The sequence below is a fragment of the Mastigoproctus giganteus genome, chromosome 6 (genome assembly GCF_048544385.1).
Source record: "Mastigoproctus giganteus isolate SK-2022 chromosome 6, ASM4854438v1, whole genome shotgun sequence".
In the NCBI taxonomy this organism is placed as follows: domain Eukaryota; kingdom Metazoa; phylum Arthropoda; class Arachnida; order Uropygi; family Thelyphonidae; genus Mastigoproctus; species Mastigoproctus giganteus.
This window is the reverse complement of record NC_143580.1, coordinates 22,581,092-22,601,464: the sequence shown is the minus strand read 5'-3', so window position 1 is coordinate 22,601,464 and position 20,373 is coordinate 22,581,092. Positions and strand designations below refer to the sequence as shown.

General features: G+C 39.7%; 1 protein-coding gene across 1 annotated transcript in view; it reads right to left on the bottom strand.

The window, feature by feature from the left end:
* Positions 1 to 16,145, bottom strand: part of LOC150084082 (regulator of G protein signaling 7-like) — a 175,461-nt gene extending 159,316 nt beyond the window's left edge. Inside the window, exon 1 of the mRNA XM_090375026.1 lies at positions 15,918 to 16,145. The gene's annotated coding sequence lies outside the window, so the exon portion shown is untranslated. The remainder of the gene's footprint in view (positions 1 to 15,917) is intronic.
* Positions 16,146 to 20,373: the final 4,228 nt, after the last annotated feature.

Below are 20,373 nucleotides of genomic sequence, written 5' to 3'. Positions count from 1 at the left end.
GGCAGTAGCAGAGCAGACCGATAACTATAAAGAATGCGCCAAAAAGTTGGTTTGTTTTTCGGTAGTGAGACAACTTGACGTTCTTCTTAACTAAATGTTTTGCCTTAGTCTTGAAGCCAAAAGTTCAGCTTTATCTTTGGAGAGGGCTAGCTCCCTAATTTGAGATAATATTGGGTAAGTTGTTCCGGCTCCGATGTCTCTTTGTCGGGTGTGCACTCAGGATCGGCAGAAAAAAGAAATTCTGACATCTCTACCAATTGCACCTTTCATTCCGTTTCGTCTGCTGTCGTCGTGAGGGACTGGTCTCATCGTTGAACCAAGTTTCGGATAAACTTGGCATCATTTGTGGGAAACGATATTTGCACCGTGCAATGAACCTGGCCACTTGAAATATCAAGGAAATCAATGGCGGTAAATTTTCCGTTCAGGATGATGATAGGACCTAAAGAATACCAAGATATTGCTGCCCAAACAATTGTTGTTCCTCTTCAATATTTGACGGTTGGCACAAGAAAGTCAGGATGATCCTTTGGCATTCGCTAAACGTAAACTCTCCCTGGTGTTAGAAAAAGTGAATTATGATTCCTTTGGAAATATGACGTTTCCAATCATCATATCCATTTTTTGTGCTCTTACACCTCTTTCTAGCATTATCATTAGTAACGAGCTGCTTTACAATACCAGCTCTACCATAAATTTCAGCTTTTTGAAGTTCTCGCCAAACTGTTTTGCCACGAACTGGATTGCATTAATTAATCACAGTTACTTTTTAGGCAGTAGTTTTTGTTTTCGTGCTACAGTCCTTTTCAGTGTTCGGTAGTTTCTCTTTCAGTCAGCTTCGATTTTCTGCCACAATTCTTCCTATCAGATTTTGTTTTCTATGCTTGGTAAATGCAGACATCACTTTCGAAACAGTTGGTCTGGATGCATTAAACAAATCAGCAGTTTTAGTCACCGATGCCACTGCTAAATGTGCACACCAATAATTTGACTTATTCGGAATTCAGACAGGTCGGTCATTTTCTTCATGTATCTTTTTATATCACCTCTAAATAAACATCAGCTTTTATTGTATTTTCTTTACAGTGCTACCTGCAAAGAAACAAAACAAAAAAAAAAAAAAATCACTGCACGTTCATAAATACGTCATACAGCCATTACGTGCCCAAAAACTACTACTTTCATAACAGGTGTTTCCATTATTTTGTTGACTCTTGTAGATATATTCAAACAATTACATAAAAATGAATTAATATACAATAATAATTATGTTCATGTCACTTGACGGAATAGGTCTAATCATTCTCATCATGATCATGTAATGTGTCTCATTACAAATACGAAACGTGTAGAGGAAAACAGATTGAAATGAGCGTTCAAAGATCTGTCTAGTCCGCATATTTTGATAGATCAAATCAAATATGTGTAGTGGACTATCGATATTAAGTATATTAAGCTGTATTTATTTACAAATTACTGCCAATGGACAATTGCTTTGTAAAGTGCTCCGATAAACTGATTTAAATAGCTCTTAAATTCTTTTGGAATTAACAAACCTTTTGGGAAAAAATAGGTTCAAGAAAAATTCCTTAAAGAATATTTTTGTTGAACACTTCATCAAAACTTATTCAAAAGAATTGTTGGAGCATTATTACCTGCCGTGATAATCCAGAACTTTTTATGAACATATTTTGATCAGTCCCCTTTCGCAGAGATCAAAATTTTGGAACCAGATATTTCCCCTGACCTACTCAGATGAAAGAGATTAAAAATTAAAAAAAAAACAAAAAAAAAAAAACCTATTTATTAGGGTCACCCAGAAAGTTATTTCATGTACCCATGTGTATTGTGTCTGTATATTGCGTATGTTCTCTGGTCGATTTGCCCTGCTTTGCTGGACGAATCACCCCGGGTTGCGGGAAGAAAAAACCTTGCTATCTACGCCTGAGACCGACTAACTCAGCCACGGAGTGAAAAAAGCCCATTAAAGTTCCTCGTGTCATCGACGGGACTCGAACCCAGGTCTTTTCCACCCGTTATGGGGAGGGTGGCGATGATACCACTGCGCTACCCGCGCAGACAAATGAAAGAGATAGCTGTTACACAATTGGTTTTACTAGTTTGTGGTTCCGGGTAGATCCACCGTCGTGGATCTACCCGGAACCACAAACACAGTTGTTAGGATCACCGTCCTCCCCACACCGGATGGGAAAGACCTAAGTTCGAGTCACGTCGATGATTGGAGGAATTTTTATGGGCCTTTTTCACAACGTGGCTGAGTAAGTCAGTCTCAGGCGAGGGTAGCATGGTTTCTCCTCCGGGAAAATCGCGTCTTGTGTGCAGCAAACAGAAAATCGACCGCAGAACACACAATTTACAGACAATTTATAGTATTAATTACAGTACGCAACTTACAGTATACACGGAGCAATACAGCCTTAGTCATTGATGCTCCTAAAACCCTACAACAACAACAACAACAACAACAACAACCGCGCGCATCACGTGAAAAAGATCTGAGGTTCGAAAATTCGTTGATGCTGTGAGGAAATTTTATGGATCTTTTTCACAACTTGGTTGAGTTTGTCTCAGACGAAAGTAGCATGATTTCCCCTCAGGAAACTCAGGATTTTCGTCCAGCAAACAGGCAAATCGACCACAGAACACACGCAATTTATAGACGTAACATATACGGCGCAATGTGGCCTAAGTCGCTGATATGCCTGAAATTCTACAACAGCAACAAAGATAGTTATCATTTGTATAGGGGGAAAGACAACGCTATTCATTTTTAGCAGTATTTAGGATTAAATTTTCGAGTTCCTTCATAAAAGTGATATGGAAATACACTGGTGTTCAAAAAAGTGAGGAATCACTTAGGAAGTTCACATTTCTAACCCTTTTTCGCTATGGTATGTTACTTTAATGACTAGCATCACAAATAGAAATATAAACAAAAGATATTTATTAATAGTTAAGGCAAAGCTAAGTAATATTTGACAGGTTCTCTCAAAATATTCCAAAATGAGCATTTGCAACCTTTATACAACAGTTTTGATAAACACGACAATTATGGCTGAAATGTTATCAGAAGCCCTCAATTTGCTTCACTTTATCATTTTAAATGGAAAACAAAATAAAAAGTTCACCAGGTGCAAACTAATATTTAGTTGAACCCTGATGACAGCAGCACACCGTCGAGGCATTGACAAGATCAATTTCTGAAGATAATCAACTGATAGTTCGTGGTTCCAAACACGAATTATGGCTTCCTGAAGTTCAGGAAGGGTCTTTGGTTTTTTAATATTATTATTATTATTATTAAAATCAGTTTATTTCCCAAGAAACCTTGGGTCACCCCGGGACGGCTCTGTGCCAGAAGGGTGTGATTATTTACAGACTAAGGTGCGAGGAACACAATGTACAATAAACAAGAGTACATGCGTGCTCGACCTGAGACTTTTACAGGATTAAATATACAATAATATGCAAAATATACAGTAATATACAAAATATATGATTGCATGAAGACAAAAAGTCTTTGTCATATACAAATAGGCAAGTTAAAAAAAAAAAACAGTCTGTCATGTCCAGGAGCAGGTGAGTATTATAAGTTCATAATCTGGTAGCAGTTCTTGAGGATTTCCTTTCTGTAGGGCTTGTCTTCACAGAACCTATCAGGGTGGATCCTAAATTTATTGAAGATCCGAAGACAATTGGCTGGAAACATGTTCCTCAGGGAATCAATGTTTGACAACGTAAGACGTAGAGGGAGACAGGAGTCGGGGTGCTCCCCTCTTGCCCTCCTAGGGCCAGAGATTAATGTGGATACCGATGGAGCATCAATTCGCCTCGTTATAAGCCGTGCAAGCGTGAGGACATTTTTTGTCATGATGATATGTCTCCAGGGAGTAGTACCCAGATTTGCTTGTAGGATAGATCTGGAGATAGTTAGGCGGTGGCCTACCACCCTGTTCATCCATCTAAGCAACCAGTACTCTAAACTGAGATACTTCTGAAGGTATGAGGCAGGGGCAGATGACCAAATTTCTGAAGCATAGAGAGGAATCGGCGTAATACACCTCAGGATGTGCCGAACAAGCAGCGCTGGCTGATGCACACCAACTAGCTCTTGACGCACTGCCCAATGAGCAGCGTACGTTATCTGCCTCATCCTGGCAAAGTGAGGCTGCAATGTGAGCCCAACATCCCAGGTGAGGCCAAGATCAGTATGAGAGGTCACCTTTTGCACCGGTTCCCCACTAACAAAGATTTGGATATCATTTTTGACATTCTTCTTGGTTATTGTCAGTTGTGCTGATCTGGAAGGGCTCAGATGCGGCCCAATTGTGGCAAAATAACTTTCCAAGCTCAATATCTGCCTAGAAGCTTGTTGGTTGATATCATGAATCTGATGATTATGATCTGAGCTCACGTAGAACTTCAGATCGTCGGCATAAGAGACAAAGTTCGGACTCTGAGCAAGGAAAGGCTCCAAAACTGCTGCAAACAGGATAGCTGACAGTACGCTTCCTTGTGGGATGCCTCTTGAGACGTCAGTAGTTACTTGAAAGTCATTGTGGGTCACAGACAGATGTCTAGGAAGTAAAATAGACTTCAAAATTTGAAGTAAGGTATCTGCCAAGCCGAAGTAGTGTTTCAGAATGGTAAAAAGAGCTGGGAGGTGTATTCTGTCATAAGCCGATTTTATGTCGAGGAATATGATATCAATCTGTGATTTGCTGTTAAGGGTGCGCTGAATTCTGAAGAGGGTATAAAGAAGATTGATAGTTGTCGATCTCCTTTGTAGAACGGTATGCAGGTACTCTGGCATGTGTGCAAAGAAATGCTGGGCAATTGTTGGCTGAATTACTTTTTCAAAAATTTTGAGTAAAGAACAACTGATGTATATTGGTCGCAGGTCTTTAGGAGATTTGGGTTTCTTGATCTTTGGAATGGGCTTAACATGGTAGGTTTTCCAAATTGAAGGAACTATTCCAGATTGCAGGATTTGTCTGAAAAGGTGAAGGAGAAGGTCGACTATATATGCGCTGCAAATTTTGATAATAAAGAGTGGGAAACCATCCGGACCTACAGTGGCTTTGTTGGGTAGTTTATTGGTGACATCAATTAGGATCTTTCTAGTTATTTCTATTTCAGACAAGTGTGCCCTAGGTAACCAGTCCTCCTGCGAGAGAAGAGAGAGAGAGTTTCTTTCGGGCAACTGCAGATTCCACAAATCTGCAGTCTCTATAGGATTCAGGTCTGGGCTGTTTCCTGACCAGCTAAGAGCTGTAATGGACCGTTCTTCCAACCATTTTTTCACCTGTAACAAATGTAAACACATTACTGTCGAACATCTAATGCAGAAATGAAGCTACAGTAACTACAGAAGTGCCTACTTACACTTTTCTCCCGATGACAAGGAGCAGAGTCGTCCTGAAAGATGCAGTTACTTGGCAGCTTGAAATGGTCTCTAATGATTGGCAGCAATTTGCCTTCCAATATAGCCAGGTATCCATTGCCATTTACGTAACCTTTTATAAACTGCAGGTGATACGAAATGCACCCCTATATCATTTGGCTGGCAGAGAATTTCACTGTAGACACCATACAGTCTGGATGGTATTCTTCGCCACGTCTACGGCGAATCGTTTGTCTTCCATCAGAGCCATGCAGGTTGAATTTATTCTCATCAGAGAAAATTTGACATGCTCCTTACACCGAATTAATTGGGCCTTTTTCATTTTTTGTGTGAGGAGGGGCTTCTTAGGACGACGGGCTACAAGTCCATTTTTGAAGAGGCGTATTCTGACTGTTACTGTACTTGCTACCACTCCTATATGTTCTTCTCATTCTCTTTTCAGCTCAGACGAAGAAAGAAGCTTAATGGTTTTTAAGGCATAAGCGCTTCAAAACGCGGTCCTGTTTTGGCGTAAAGACTCGTTTGCGTCCGGTTCTTTTTTCCTATCAGCAGAACTCTTAGTTCTGCTGATAGGAAAAAGGATATTATTGATAGGATATTATTGTATTGTATTCTTGAGTTGGAAAGAAATCTACTCACTGTCGACTGATTACAAGACACTCTATAAGCAATATGACGGGAAGAACATCCTTCCTCACGTAAAGCAATAATAACATTTTTTCTTCTTGGCGTCAACTGCAGATAACTTGCCATCCTGACAAGCAAGGCATGACTGCAACTCTTAAGGAACGTGCTTATAAAGCTGAAAGTAATAGCTGATGCAATATTACGTCATCACCTACGCGTGTCAATCTTATCTGATGCAATCTGTAAGAAATCTTGGCATATACTTACGTTATTCGGATGACAATTACAATTTTAAGGGGTGATTCACTTTCTTTGAACACCAGTGTATGTCTGTATACAGTGTACGTCTGTCAGACTTTGGAAAATGGTACTCCTTTTCCCGTGTAAGCTTAGTTTATTTTGTATTTTTCTGCACTGGGTTTGCCTCTGTAGTTTTATTGTGCATTTTTCGGCATTCTTCTGTATAGTGTACTCATCCATTTGAAGAGACCTTCCTTCTTTTGTGCGTTTTATAATAGTGCATCGTTACGGAAGTACTGGTTAGGAGTTCCGTATTTTGAGCTTTGCTCTTAAGAAAGTCTGTTGTCACAATATGGGGGGACGCGCAACATGTAAAAGGAAAAGCACTTCTAGAGATGGCTGTGGCTCTTTAACCGATGATATAGGATTCTCAAGAGATACAGTCAAGTCTACTCGATACAATTCAGAATTATGTGTTCGGTTGAGAGCGGTATATTGTCAAACTTGGAGCAAACTCTTTATCAGAAAATATATTAACATCAGAAGAGTAGTGCCAGTTTCATTGAACGCATTATTGAAAGTTAAATTTCAACCTCTACTTTTTGCATTGATATTTGATTAGAGTTTTTGTTGGAATTCGTGATATTCTTGAAGTTTCTCCTCCAGTTTTCTCAATCGGTCATTTATGTCATATCACATAAATTGGCTTTTAATTCAGTTTAGTTGATAAAAATCAAACTTCAAACTTGATTTTAAGGTGACCTCAATCACGAAAGGTATTGGAACCTGTAATACTCTAGAACGACGCGTGGGATGAAGGTTGAGAAGCCATAGAATATTGGACTTAAATTACTGCAGATTTAATTTTCAGGAAATACATCATAGGTAGGAAGTTGTTCCAAAGAACAAAAGAAGTAGAGATAAATTAGGAAGAGGAAAAGATAGTTCGGCGAGTTAGGAGCTGAATTGTGAATGAATATTTACTAGTTGATGCACATATTCGAACTGACGTGGGAAAAAAAAGAAAAAAAAAAAGAGATGGTATTATAGATACTTAATGAATGGATGATTAGACATAATATTACTTTACAGTGTCAATATGGTTTTGTTAAAAGTTTATCTGCTGAAGGCGCTGTTGGTGAATTGTTAAATAGTATACAGACAGCCTAATCCAAATATGTACTAGTTTTGTATATTGATTTTGAAGGTGCTTTTGACACTGTATGGCATCAAAATATATTATATTCCCTAAGAAAATTGCATTGCCCTGAACACCTCTATAGTTTAATTAGAAGTTATTTAATAAATAGACAGGTAGTTGTGTGTTCACACCATCTTAGATATAGTAAGCAGGTTTCAATAGGTTGTCCCCAGGGCTCAGTCTTGGGACCTCTTCTTTGGAACCTTGTCCTAAATTTATGGCTGCAGGAAAAGTTTGATTTTTGCAAAAGGATAGCATATGCAGATGATCTTGTTATCTGTTTGCGGGTAGGTCCAGACTGATGTTAGAAATAAATGCTAAGATTGTAATGGAAAGTTTAGTCTCATGGGCTAGACTGCATAAGTTAAACATTTCTTCAAAAAAACCTGTTTTGATGGTTTTTAAAGGTAGATTGGATCCAGGTAGACCCTCCCAAGGCTCTTATTGGAGGGTAAACAAATTCCAGTGGTGGAGGTGACTAAGCACTTAGGAATGATTTTTGACAGGCGGTTATCTTTTTTGCCACATTTGTCAGTTATGAGTGGTAAGGTCAAAAAATTTTCGTCTGTAGTGATAAGAATAAGTAGATCTGAGTGGGGGCCTTAAAAAGAAAGTTTTAATTGTATTATAAAGCAGTTTTTTTTTCCTATAATAGCATATGGTGCGAATGTGTGGTATAATAGAGTAGTTAATGTTAAATTTAGGTAAAAGCTCTTGTCTGTACAGAGGGAGATGATCTTAGCCCTATTTAAATTCTGTAGAACAGTTTCAACAAATGCTATACAGGTTTTAGCTGGGGGTGATACCTTGGACTTGTATATTGCCTACAGAGCTTTTTATTATTATTTGAGGAAAGGCAGAACCTTAACATTCGCGGATATTACTAGTGATACATCTATAGGTATACCATAGGCCAAAAAGATTATTATGGACCTTTTAATTGAAAGGTGGAAGAATAGGTGGAACTCAAGTGATACTGGAGCTGTAACTAAATTGTTTGTCCATGAATTGAGATATGTGTGTAATCATAAAGCTACTAAGTGGTTTTTCCTGAAATGGAGACATCTTTTCTTTTTTTTTTTTTTTTACTTGTCACGGGTCTTTTCACAGCAAGCTATTTAGTTTTGGATTAGTAGCCAACCCATCGTGTTTTATAGTTGTTTGGAATCCTCGAACCATATTCTTCATCACTGTCCCTTATATGAAAACTATACGGGAGGGGGGGAATTAAAAATGAGATATCTGTCTTTTATATGGATAATGAATCTGAATATCTTGTGGATGTTAACAGGTATAATGCATTTCAAAGGTTTGCTAAATCTGTATTTAAAAAGAGAAGAGAATTATTAATTATGATAAGTACTGATTGATCGATTGATTGTAAATGTACTCTACACTTTTTTTTTTTTTTTTTTTGCTGGAACTCAGTTTTCAGGCAGTTTTTATATACAGGGTGTCTCAAAAATACACGGAATAGATTCAGGAATGAGTTCCTCATATGTAGACAATAAAAATATTTTATAGATAGAGAGAGAGAGAGAGAGAGAGAGAGAGAGAGAGAGAGAGAGAGAGAGAGCGAGAGAGAGAGAGAGATAATCTTTAATGCCCTTCACGGCCAAAAAGCCAGGGGTTTACATTTTTACAGCCTCCCGAAACTTCCGGGAAAATCTAACAATTATTTACAAAAACAGGTAATTTTACAAATGAAAACATATTTTGATACAAAGGAGAGAACTCCTTACGAGAGTTAAATCTGATTGAGCTGGCTTAACATCGAGATAAGAGCACCAGCTCAATCAGACAGGAACAGATGCAAGGTACACATGTCATTGCTGATTAGTCCTACTAGTCATAATTTTTTTCCTGTAAGTCCGGTCAACAACGAATTTGTTCAGGTCGGCGTCAAGTGCCTGGGTTTGCTTGAACATCTGCTGAGGGAGGAACCTGTCCGAAAGATGGAGTCGCGCTGAATGCGAGTAGAGCTCGGGATTGGCCCTAAGGGCAGCAGGGGAAATCCTCCAGCCACATGTATCCCAGAATGAAGGTGTTGCGATTATGCCTGTTATCATCTTGACTGTTGCTAGGAGGCGTTGGTCGTCGACTAAGGTGGGAAGCCGTGGAATCCCGAGAGAGTTGGCAAGCTGCGTGGTACGAATCAGAGCTGGAAGGTTGTGCTTCCTGTTGGCCCACTTTAGAAGCCAGAATTCTGTGGCAAAGAGTGGTTTCTTTATTGACGGTGCCGCTGACGCCCAAATTTCAGCAGCATAGAGTAAAGGTGGAAAGATAACTGTTCTTATGTACCTCACGGTTGTCTTTTTATCTCTGATATGAAGGAGATGCTGTTTTGCTATCCACCGGAGTCTTGAAGCACGTATCAACATAGTTCCGGAACTGCTTGGTTCCCGAGTTATTAACCGGAATGTCTTATCTCCCGCAGGTGATTTCCTTCATCACAAGGTACTGACAGAACCTGGTGGTTTTCCATTCCGACCATGTACTCAAATCAGGAGCAAGCGGATATGCACTTTATGTACAGTTTGGCGGACGGCAATGCTCTGGAGGCTCGTCGTTTGTACCACGAAAGGTTCCCAGAACGAAGATGTCCAGACAGGAAAACATTTGAAGGTATCCATCGCCGCCTTTGTGAACATGAGACCTTTACACCTCGTGCTGCCGACAGACGACGACCAAGATCTACGACTCCTGAAGTAGAGGAGGATATTTTGGATGTTGTGCATACCACTCCTGAATCAGCACACGCAGAATAGCAATGCAACTGGCTGTTCAACGTTCAACTATTTGGAGAGTGTTGCGAGAACACCAATGTATCCTTACCATCTGCAACGGGTACAGGCCTTGTCACCAGCAGATTGCCCTGCGCGAGTAATGTTCTGCCAGTGGTTCTTGCAGCAGGTGTGGTACAAATCCTCACTTTCCTGCCTTAGTGATGAAGCACAGTTCACACGAGACGGAATCTAAAACTTTCACAATCAGCATGTATGGGCTGAGGAAAATCCACATGCAATTCTTCCATCACATCATCAACAGCGGTTCAGCCTCAATATCCGGGCGGGTGTTTTTGGTGATAAGTTATTTGGGTATCCAAACAAATTCACAGGGCAGGCGTACAGAAACTTTCTGGAAAACAACATGCCTGATTCCTTGGACGACACGCCACTGATCATTCGTCAGCAAGCACACTTCATGCACAACGGCGCTCCCGCACATTTCAGACACCTAGCCCGCAATTACCTGAATCGAAGGTTTCCTGGTCGGTGGATAGGTAGAGGTGGACCAACTGCCTGGCCTCCACGCTCATCTGATTTAAACCCACTAGATTTTTCTTATTGTGGGGCCATTTAAAGTCATTGGTGTATTCGACTCCGGTAGCTGACGTGGAAACTCTCCGCATATCCCCGGAGCAATATGGCCTTAGTTGCTAATGCTCCTAAAAACCAAATAACAAACAAACAAACAAACAAGCACGCTACTGTACTGAGGTAATCCTTCCCCATGTGCGTCTGTTCCGAGGTGCCATTGGCCCCGAGTTCGTGTTTATGGATGATAACGCCACACCCCATTGCACTGCAGCTGTTGATATGCTTTTGGAAAGTGAGAACATTGTTCGTATGGATTGGCCTGCCCGTTGAACCGATCTAAATCCCATCGAACACATATGGGACGCTCTGGGGAAACGCCTAGCGGCACGTCCACACCCATCAGAAAATATTCACCAACTGAAAATGGCGCTGACAGAGGATTGGACGATGTTACCGCAAGAACTTATCATCTTTGGCAGTGATGCCAATGATGGAACAAAGCACATGGCAGCCAGTGCTATGTTGCCATTTTTGAATAAAGTCCCTCTGTACCGTTTTGTTTCCGTTGTTGTATCGGTGTTGTTTCCTTCATCATTTCTGTACCTCACGAGGTTCCTTTGGTATGCTTTTCCTATATTCAGGCCACTCCTATGAGAAGCTACAGGTGAAAACCTTACTGGTCCTTAAGTTTTGCACACCAGTGTATAATCAATGAGAAAGCTAGGTTTGCTCACTCAACTAAACCTGAAAATTCATGGAACCTTCATCCCTCAAGTAACCAAGCACAGAGATCTCGGGGTCATCTTTGACCCTAAGCTCAGCTTTAAACACCATGTGCAGCTATTCACAAGAAAGTCTGCCGATTCAGATGGCTTGCCAAACAACACCTCCTTCGTGTCACAGAGTCTCAGTATACCCTTCAATATATTTACCTCTTTCTTGAGCCAGGCATTACCTACGGATCTGAAATCTGGACGTTGGGAGCAAAAACCACGTAAAAATCATCTCATCTGATGAGTACTGGCTTCTCCGGTGGGTGCTCTTCAAACACAAGTTTCTACCCCTCACATATACTTTAGAAATGACAAACTTCTAAACTGCAGAAAAGTCTCAGAACGGATCTTCACCCTCCGCTTACTCGTCACCATTAAAATGATAGCAGGTGAAATCAATACACCAAGTTTTTGGCAGATTTGTAATTGGAGTTACCCCCCGAAATCCTTAGTGACCCTCCCTTCTTTACAGTCCGGGGCGTGGAGGCTCAGGAAGGGCGATAGATTCCTGCCAATGGAGATGCTTCAAAACGTCCAAGATATGGATGCTGACTACAAGAAATTCATTGAGGACAAAACCTATACAAGACGTATCATCAGGGAGCTGCTCTCGTCTTCAACCGAGTGACTGTCACTGTTTTTCTTTGATCGGTTCGTTGATATTGTGAAAAAAAAAAAATGTTTTCATGTGTTTACAACTTATTTTTTTTTCGTTTTAGTTCCTATGTTTTAGTATCTATGTTAAACCCCTAGCATTTTTGCTGTTATGGGCATTGCATCAGGCATACATGTAAAATTTACTTATTTTCGCTGATTGCAATAAAGATATTATATCTCATGTCGTGAAAGCACTTCGCAACAAGTTGCCTTGGTATTAAAAAAAAAAAGGTGCAGCCATCATCAACGCACTGCAGGATGGAAGCCTCCTCAACGATTCATGTTGTGGATTTTGTTTGTTTATTTGTTTATTTTTTTTTTTTTAGGAGCATTAGCAACTAAGGCCATATTTCTTCGGAGATATGCGGTGGTCATTCCCTGACCTTTCCGCATCCTCCGTATTTGGTGGGCACAAGCTCGAACCCCGGTCTAATCAAGAAGCGTGTGCTAGGCACTGCTGCTCCTGTCCACCTGGCTACGGAGGCGCCCATGTTGTGGGAAATGGACCATAATCTGCCACGCTGGTCTAGTACGGGTTGACAGATCGACCGTATCAGAGGGTTTGAACCCTGGTCTACTCAAAGAGCGTGTGTTACTGCATTTTCCGCTCCTGACCACTCGGCTACAGAGGCGTGCCTTGGTATTACACTACTTTAAATAATTTAGTAATTTAGGATTTTTGCCCTAAATTACTTGAGTTTTCTATTATTTAATTGAACTAATCTTTCATTTTTAATGAATTGGACTTCCTTAACTCAATAATATCATAAAAATTTTAATACGAATGTGCACACAAAGTTCACCCTTCAAAGGCTGCCCTAAAGGGTAGAAAAATTTTAATACTTTTAATCGGTTATTCATAGATACCTGAATAATCATAATCGGTTTTTTAATTTTTCTACGCAATGCAATATTATCTCTTCATATCCGATTAAAACTCAGGTATAGTGAATTATTCAAAGTTATTCAGCACGCTTAAGATTGAAATCGGCCCCCTGTATACACTTGTACAGATATAATCCCATGCTGCCAATTCAGCCAAAAAAACTAACTAAGCGTAAAAACTCTTGTCATTGTCGGGGAAGTAAAATTCAACATGGTTTTAAAAGAGTTTTGGATCACACCTGGAGATTAATTTGGATTTGTACTGATTTTCTCCGAGTACAATGTTTCTTGTTTTGTGAAAAACCTGGCCAAGCTGGCCTTGAAAGGTATATTACAGGTTTATTTATGATCTCTACAATAAAGAATATTTATTTAAACGTAAGATTAATATATAACAGAGCTGCAGAGCTCAATAGATTCTACGTTGTATCGATATTTAAAAGAATAAAAGAGAGATTACCTCAATCTGGTCCGTAGAATAACTTCAGGACGACGCTCTCCAAATATAAACGGCTAAAATAATTTTAATTAATTCTTTTTTTTTGGGGTCCAAGGCCTTCGACCCCCGGGGTACGTCGATTCATTCATGGTGCTGTGAGTTCAAGAATTCATTAAAATTATTTTAGCCGTTTATATTTAGAGAGCGTCGTCCTGAAGTTATTCTACGCACCAGATTGAGGTAATCTCTCTTTTATTCTTTTAATTATTTAAACATAAAAGTTACAAAGCGCCAAAATTTGTGAATACAGCTTTAATTTACCAGGTGTATTAGAGTTAAAATGAACGGCCTTCCAACCGTTCACTTTAACTCTGTTACAGAACCGGCGAAAATGTCTATGTACTGGAACTTGATTTATTAAGTTATTTTTGTTGAACGAAAAAATCTCATTAACGAAATCGAACCATGATGTCTTCTAGTAAAACAGCGATTTCACTCCAGGCCAAACCGCTGTAGCCATTCTGATTTCCCTTCAGATTTTTTGCCACTTTTATTTTATTTAAAATATTTACATCAGAGGACTAACCCAAATTAGATATGGACAAGAGGAATTGTTAACACAAAAAATTTATTCAATTAAAAGTAAGACAATGATCTGTGTAACTCAATATCTCATTAAAAATCAACGATAATTGTCAGAGTAATTATGAACTTAAGTAAAATACTGTGTGTTTATAGATAATTTATGAACATCAAAAAGAACTTAAACACAATACTCTGGTTTTCGTGGTTAGAACATTTGGTATTGTATAATCACCGTCTTTCCCACGCATCGAGAAGACCTGAATTCGAATTTCTTCAATGAGATTTGGAATTTTTATGGACTTTATTTCAGAACGTGGCGCCCAATTTACAGACGTAATATACTGATGCTTCATAGCCTTAGTTTCTTTAGTGCTTAAAACATACCCCCAAAACACCTTGATTGTGTTTTATTAAATCCTCGCTATACGCTTGCTGTAATAATGTAAATTTAGACGGAGACTTTCTTAATACCTTAGTACACAAAATTTAACTTTGTTCGCAATCACTTATTTAACTGTGACCACTCGTGTCGAGAACTTGCTCGCTACCTTTCCTGATACCTTTATCGGACTTGACGTGTGATGTTTCGCGCTCTGACATCCTCGAGAGATTTATTATGATATATTTCTGGGAACTTTTTCAGTGTACCTTGCATGTAAATGACGAACTAATTGACCACTTGAAACAGTGGTATATCGATTGATAAAACCAAGAATTCTATTCGCATTCTGAGAATGATACTTAACGTGGAGACTGATCTCTGCCCCCTCCCCCCATCCACACACGTTTCTCCGATAAGCTTTGTATTTTACCGTTAATTAGCCCATTTAGCAAAGCTATCCTAATCGGCAGTTTTTGGAGTGACTTTCTTTCAATCCCAGTTTACCACTTTCTGTCTATCTCTCGCTTTTTCTCTTCCTTTCGAATCGTCAGATACTGAACGATTCTTCGAAAATGTTTGACTCGCGGACATAATTAGCCGATCTCAGCCGGAGGTAGTATGGTTTTTGCCTTGAGTTATTCAGATTTTCCAGCCTACAAAACATGCAAATCGGCCCGCGAACGCACACGCTTGTGCACACATAATACACTGACGCAACATGGCCTTAGATATTGATGCACCATTAAACCACCAAAAACAAACAATCTCTCTCTCTCCATAAATATCTCATTTGTCTTTGTGCCCTCTAGAAGGGGTTATTAATATGTCGGAAATCTTCCCTTGCTAGATTCATGTTCTACAGTTGGCCCATTTTCTGTTATCAGTTTGCTCTGACTATACTTCGCAGCGTAATTCCAGTTTTTGCGAACACTTCAACAACTAAATCGGATTAAGAAAAGAATAAAAATGCATTTATCTGCTCCTTCGCTGTTTTGACAGCAAAGTCAATAGTGCGCTTTTCCATGGTTACCTCCCATACAACAGTCCTTGAAAGGACGACTATGCACAACAATAGCATAATGATTAGTTCTTATTCAATATCCACTGACTTAGGTCTGCTATCTACAGAGATTGAGATAACTGAAGAGCCTGAGAGCCTTAAGCAAGAGCCTGACATATCTGTACTACTAGCGGAATAGCCATCGTTAAGTGCAAACAATCTGTTACTTTAATCTACTAATCTCTTTAATCGAATAAGATCCTAAATATCTCTAATTCCTTTGCGCCCACACGCTAAATAATCCCTTTCTTTTAGTGGGTAGGAATTCCACCCACTTCGGCCCTTGTCGCAGATTCAAGAGAACATTTAAAAGCCCAACTTACCACTTCAATCTCTGGAGGGCCGTCGAAAGACCACCTGTTTCACCTCCACTTGTCGCATCGACGTCCTTCACAGCCCCCAAATGTCATCGCCCCCTCCCCACATCACACCAAGTTCGTCTCGAGGGTTTAACGATGTGTGTCCCATAATTCCAAGTTTATCCGCACGTTTCACATCGTCTTTTTGTCCGTGGTGTTGAAGCAAGGACACCGAGGAACTTGGAGCTGCTGTCACCGCTCCGACAACACAAGACGACTAAATGCTCCGATCCACAGCGGCGCAGCGAAGCCAAGAAATCAATAAAACCCGGGAGGAGAGATGAGGAGCGACGGAGGCCGCCTTGAGCTTCGTTAATGGCTGCGTGCCGCTTGCAGAACTGATTTCTCCACTCACCCTCCACTCCCCTCTCAACCACCTCCGGCCACTTGTGGCCTCCAAGAGTGACAAGTGGCCACAGAAATACTCCTTTAACTGTGCGGCCAAAGTTCATTCGGCTTTTTATGGACACCATTGTTTGCAAACTTAAGGTAATGCCTGCTCCTCACCTTCACCTCGACCCAGTATTGCTCTGCTGTAATTTTCAAATATTCGAAAAGACCACTTAAAAAGTACAAAACTCGTATTTTTCTTGGGATCATTTAATTTTATTTTGGAAACACTACAGGCTACAAGTACCTTTGTTGATGGAATGTAGACATCGATTATTCGAAATAATTTGGAAAACTCAGTTGATTGAGGTTTTGTTCTCAGTCGAGAGTTGTGTGGTTTCCCCTCCCAGAAACTGGGGCTTTTCATCCAATAGGCAAACAATATATAGGACCTCATGAACCCCGCTTACTAGGTGCTAATTTACCAAACTGCCAAACAACTAACCAACCTAACAATGTACAAGTATGCTCAGGTGTATTGGTACAACTGTATTGTGTACAAATATATTAACAAAAATGTATGAAAGGCTGTGTCAGCTTTTTGTTGATTATGTGTGAAAATAAACATGTCCTCTGAGGTCAAATATAGGTACAAAAAAGGAAAGTCTACAAAGGATACACGGTGGTGAAAAATGTGCAGACATATTCGGGTCTATATGTTCTAGGTGTTTTTGGGGACTTCAAGGGAGCATTTGACAAGCTTTGGTGGTGGGAGGAGGACATTTTGACCAGAATTAGGAGTTTTCAGTGTTTTGATAATTTATATTCTGTGTTTAAGAGTTATTTTTTGGATAGGGAAATTATAGTGAGGACTACGTTTACACAAATAAGAAGTCAGATTTTGCGTGGATGTCCTCAGAGCTCGGTGGTGTGCCCATTTGTCTGGAACATGGTATTTGATGAGTTTTTAAATGAGCATTTAGAAAATGTTCAGTACGAGGCTTGTGCTGATAAACTTGCTATAATGATATTTGGCAATTCAATGTCTTAAATTTGAGGCTATCGCCTCAGATGTGTTGGGTAGACTCCTCAACTGGAGCAAATTATGTTTCAAATTTCACATATCTATCGACAGTTTATTGAATTATCATCCAAAGATATGGAGGACATAGTTCCACTGTATAAGGAAATTGTAATACCACGTTTGGTATCTTCTTCTTCTTCTTTCAGTCACATAGCTCCCTGAAGAACTGTTGTGGCCACCAACAAATTCCTCCAACTGCATCGATCGTGTGCTATACGAGCAGCATCACAAAGTGTCATGCCTAGAAGTTCACTGATCCCATCCTTCCTAGGTGGAAGGATGGGATCAGATCATCAAATACCTAGTTTCAGGTCTTCCCCTCGGTTTTTCCTTCCATCATATTCTTCACAGAAAGTTTTCCCTTCTTACTATATGACCAAACTTGAGTTTTCTTTTGTTGATGCTATGAAGAAGAATTTTACGCCTGCCAATTTTATTCAATACCCACTCATTTGTTCTTCGATCCAGGTAAGAAATTGCAGAATTCTTCTGTAACACCAAATTTCAAATGCCTCAATTTTCTTCCTGTCAACTCTTTTCAGATTCCATCCTTCACATCCATAAGTGGCAACTGGAAAAATTAACGAATCAATGATTCTCAATTTCGTCTTTAGGGGCAGATCATGATCTCTCCATAATTTTATCAGATCAGCGACCAACGTTTTAGCAATTGCCTGTCGTCTCTTTATATCATTTGAGCAGTCACTATTTTTATTTATTTTTGACCCTAAGTAATCAAATTCATCAACTTCTTCGATATCTTGCCCATTAACCTCCACTTTACTGGAACCGAGATTATTACCAGTCACCATAATTTTAGTTTTACGCACATTCAGAAACAATCCTTTTTTTCTTATTTGCTTCACATACTCTCCTCAGAGTTTCTTTAAGATGATTCTTAGAATTACAAATTAGCACATTTGGGACACTGTGTATAAATATGAAGACCTAATCTGAAAAAAAGGTATTGAACTTTTTGAAAGGGTCCAAAGACGGGAGCTCGTGCGATCAGCAATAGGGCGACCATATGAGGAAATAATCCATATATGTAAGCTACAGAGCTTGGCAACCAGGCACCTCAGAGGTGCCTGATTAAGGGTCTGAGATGGGTTGGTAAAATGAACGAAGGCGGAATTTTCACTGTTATAGAGAATTTTCCAGAACTCGTGGGCATAAATTCAAATTACAGGGGAAGAGGTTTAGACTAGATTGTAGGAAGTTTTCTTTTAGCTGTTGATTGCTGGAACAGGTTGCCTTCCCAGGTACTTGCGGCTGGCAGGTTGAATAAATTCAAAGGTCAACTGAACAGTTAGCTAAGTGAGGAAAGAAGCAAATAATTTGCCTCCTCAACAATTCATGCTGAGGGAAATAGACCATAATCTGCCACGCTGGTCCATTGCGGGTTGGCAGATCGACCGTATTCAGCAGTCAGGGGCTTGAACCCCGGTCTACTCAAAGAGCGTGCGCTACTGCACTACTCCTGCTCCTGACCACTCGGCTACGGAGAATGGTGAGATACCTTGGTATATCTGGAAGAGCGTTTATACTTTACGAAACATGCGAAATTTTTAAGGAACAGAATTAGAATATTGTACTCCTAGCTCAGAAGAGTAATTAGGGTGAATTGGGGAATTAACGGCCAATCTTTGAATTTGTTATTTGAATGTTTCTTTGTCCCAATCCTAACCTATGCTTCTGATGCTTGGGTGCATAAAGTTCAAAATTATGTTGCGCAGAAGTATCTGTTTCAAGTACAACGCTTTGCTCTTCTGGGTGTAACCAGGACTTGTCGTACTATTCCAACTGAAGTACTTCAAGTGTTGGTTGGGATGGTTCCTGCTGATTCTTTGGTACTGTTAAACAGTATGCTGTTTTATACTAAGAATAACATTTCAGTCAGTATCTTGGGTATGGTAACTTGTCTTGATGTACAACGAGTATTTACTAAGCTAGACGTGAAGAATAAGAGAAAGTGGTTATTAACTGAATTGTACTTATTATGGCAAGTACAATTCAATAGATAATTCAATTGTACTCATTATGGTAAGATAGGTGGAACCTATGTACTAAAGGAAAACAAACATATGCCTTTTTACCGAAGGTAGATGTAAGTAATGAGATCAAACGGTGGCTGCAATTTGGATTGCATGCTACATTTTTGATGTCTGCTCAGAGGCTTGCGTTAAGGCTTTTTCGGCTGGGTTTGTCTGAGAGCAGGAGGACTGGTCAGGAGGAGACTTCTTGTCGTGTCATGTTAGAATGTTATGTTTATTTAGTGTGTTTAGTGTCAAACGGCACCAGGGGTTTCCCCCATCTCCGCTTAATGTTTATTTAGAGAGATTAGTTGGAATGTCTTTGAGGGATCAACTCTGGACCCCGTTTACTGATAAGCGATTGTATAAATATTTTAATGATTTCGCGTCTAAAGTGTTTCCATGGAAAATGCTAGATAGTAGAAACCCGCCTCCCAGGGGCAGGGACGGTAAGCAGGCTCACTGGGATAGATGGATGTTCTAAAATCTGATTTCGTTTAGCCTGGGCTAAGTGGCTGCTCTCCAATTTTTAATTATGCACGTATATTTTATTTTATTATTATTTTTTTAAATTTAATTATTTTAATGTTTCAAAACAACAACTTCGGTTTGCCAGATGTTAAGAATAAGCTATGGAGTGGAAAACGTCCAGCGTTCGAATCCCGTCAATGAGCGAGGAACTTTTATGGGCTTTTTTCTGTTCGTGGCCGAGTTTAACATTAGTATTAGTAGCGGCACATGATGCAAGAAAGCAAGATTAAATCAGCCAAAAATATAAAATAAAAATAAACTTCTCATTTCATCCATCCATTTTCTCCAAAAGTTAGTCTGTCTCGGGCGATTACAGGAAGGTTATTGCTTTGGAAATTCGGGTTTTTCGTTCAGCAAAATAAGCAAAACCGGCCAAAGAACACAAGCAATTACAGACACACACTCATCTACTCGGGTGTATACCTGAGTAGATGAGGTAATT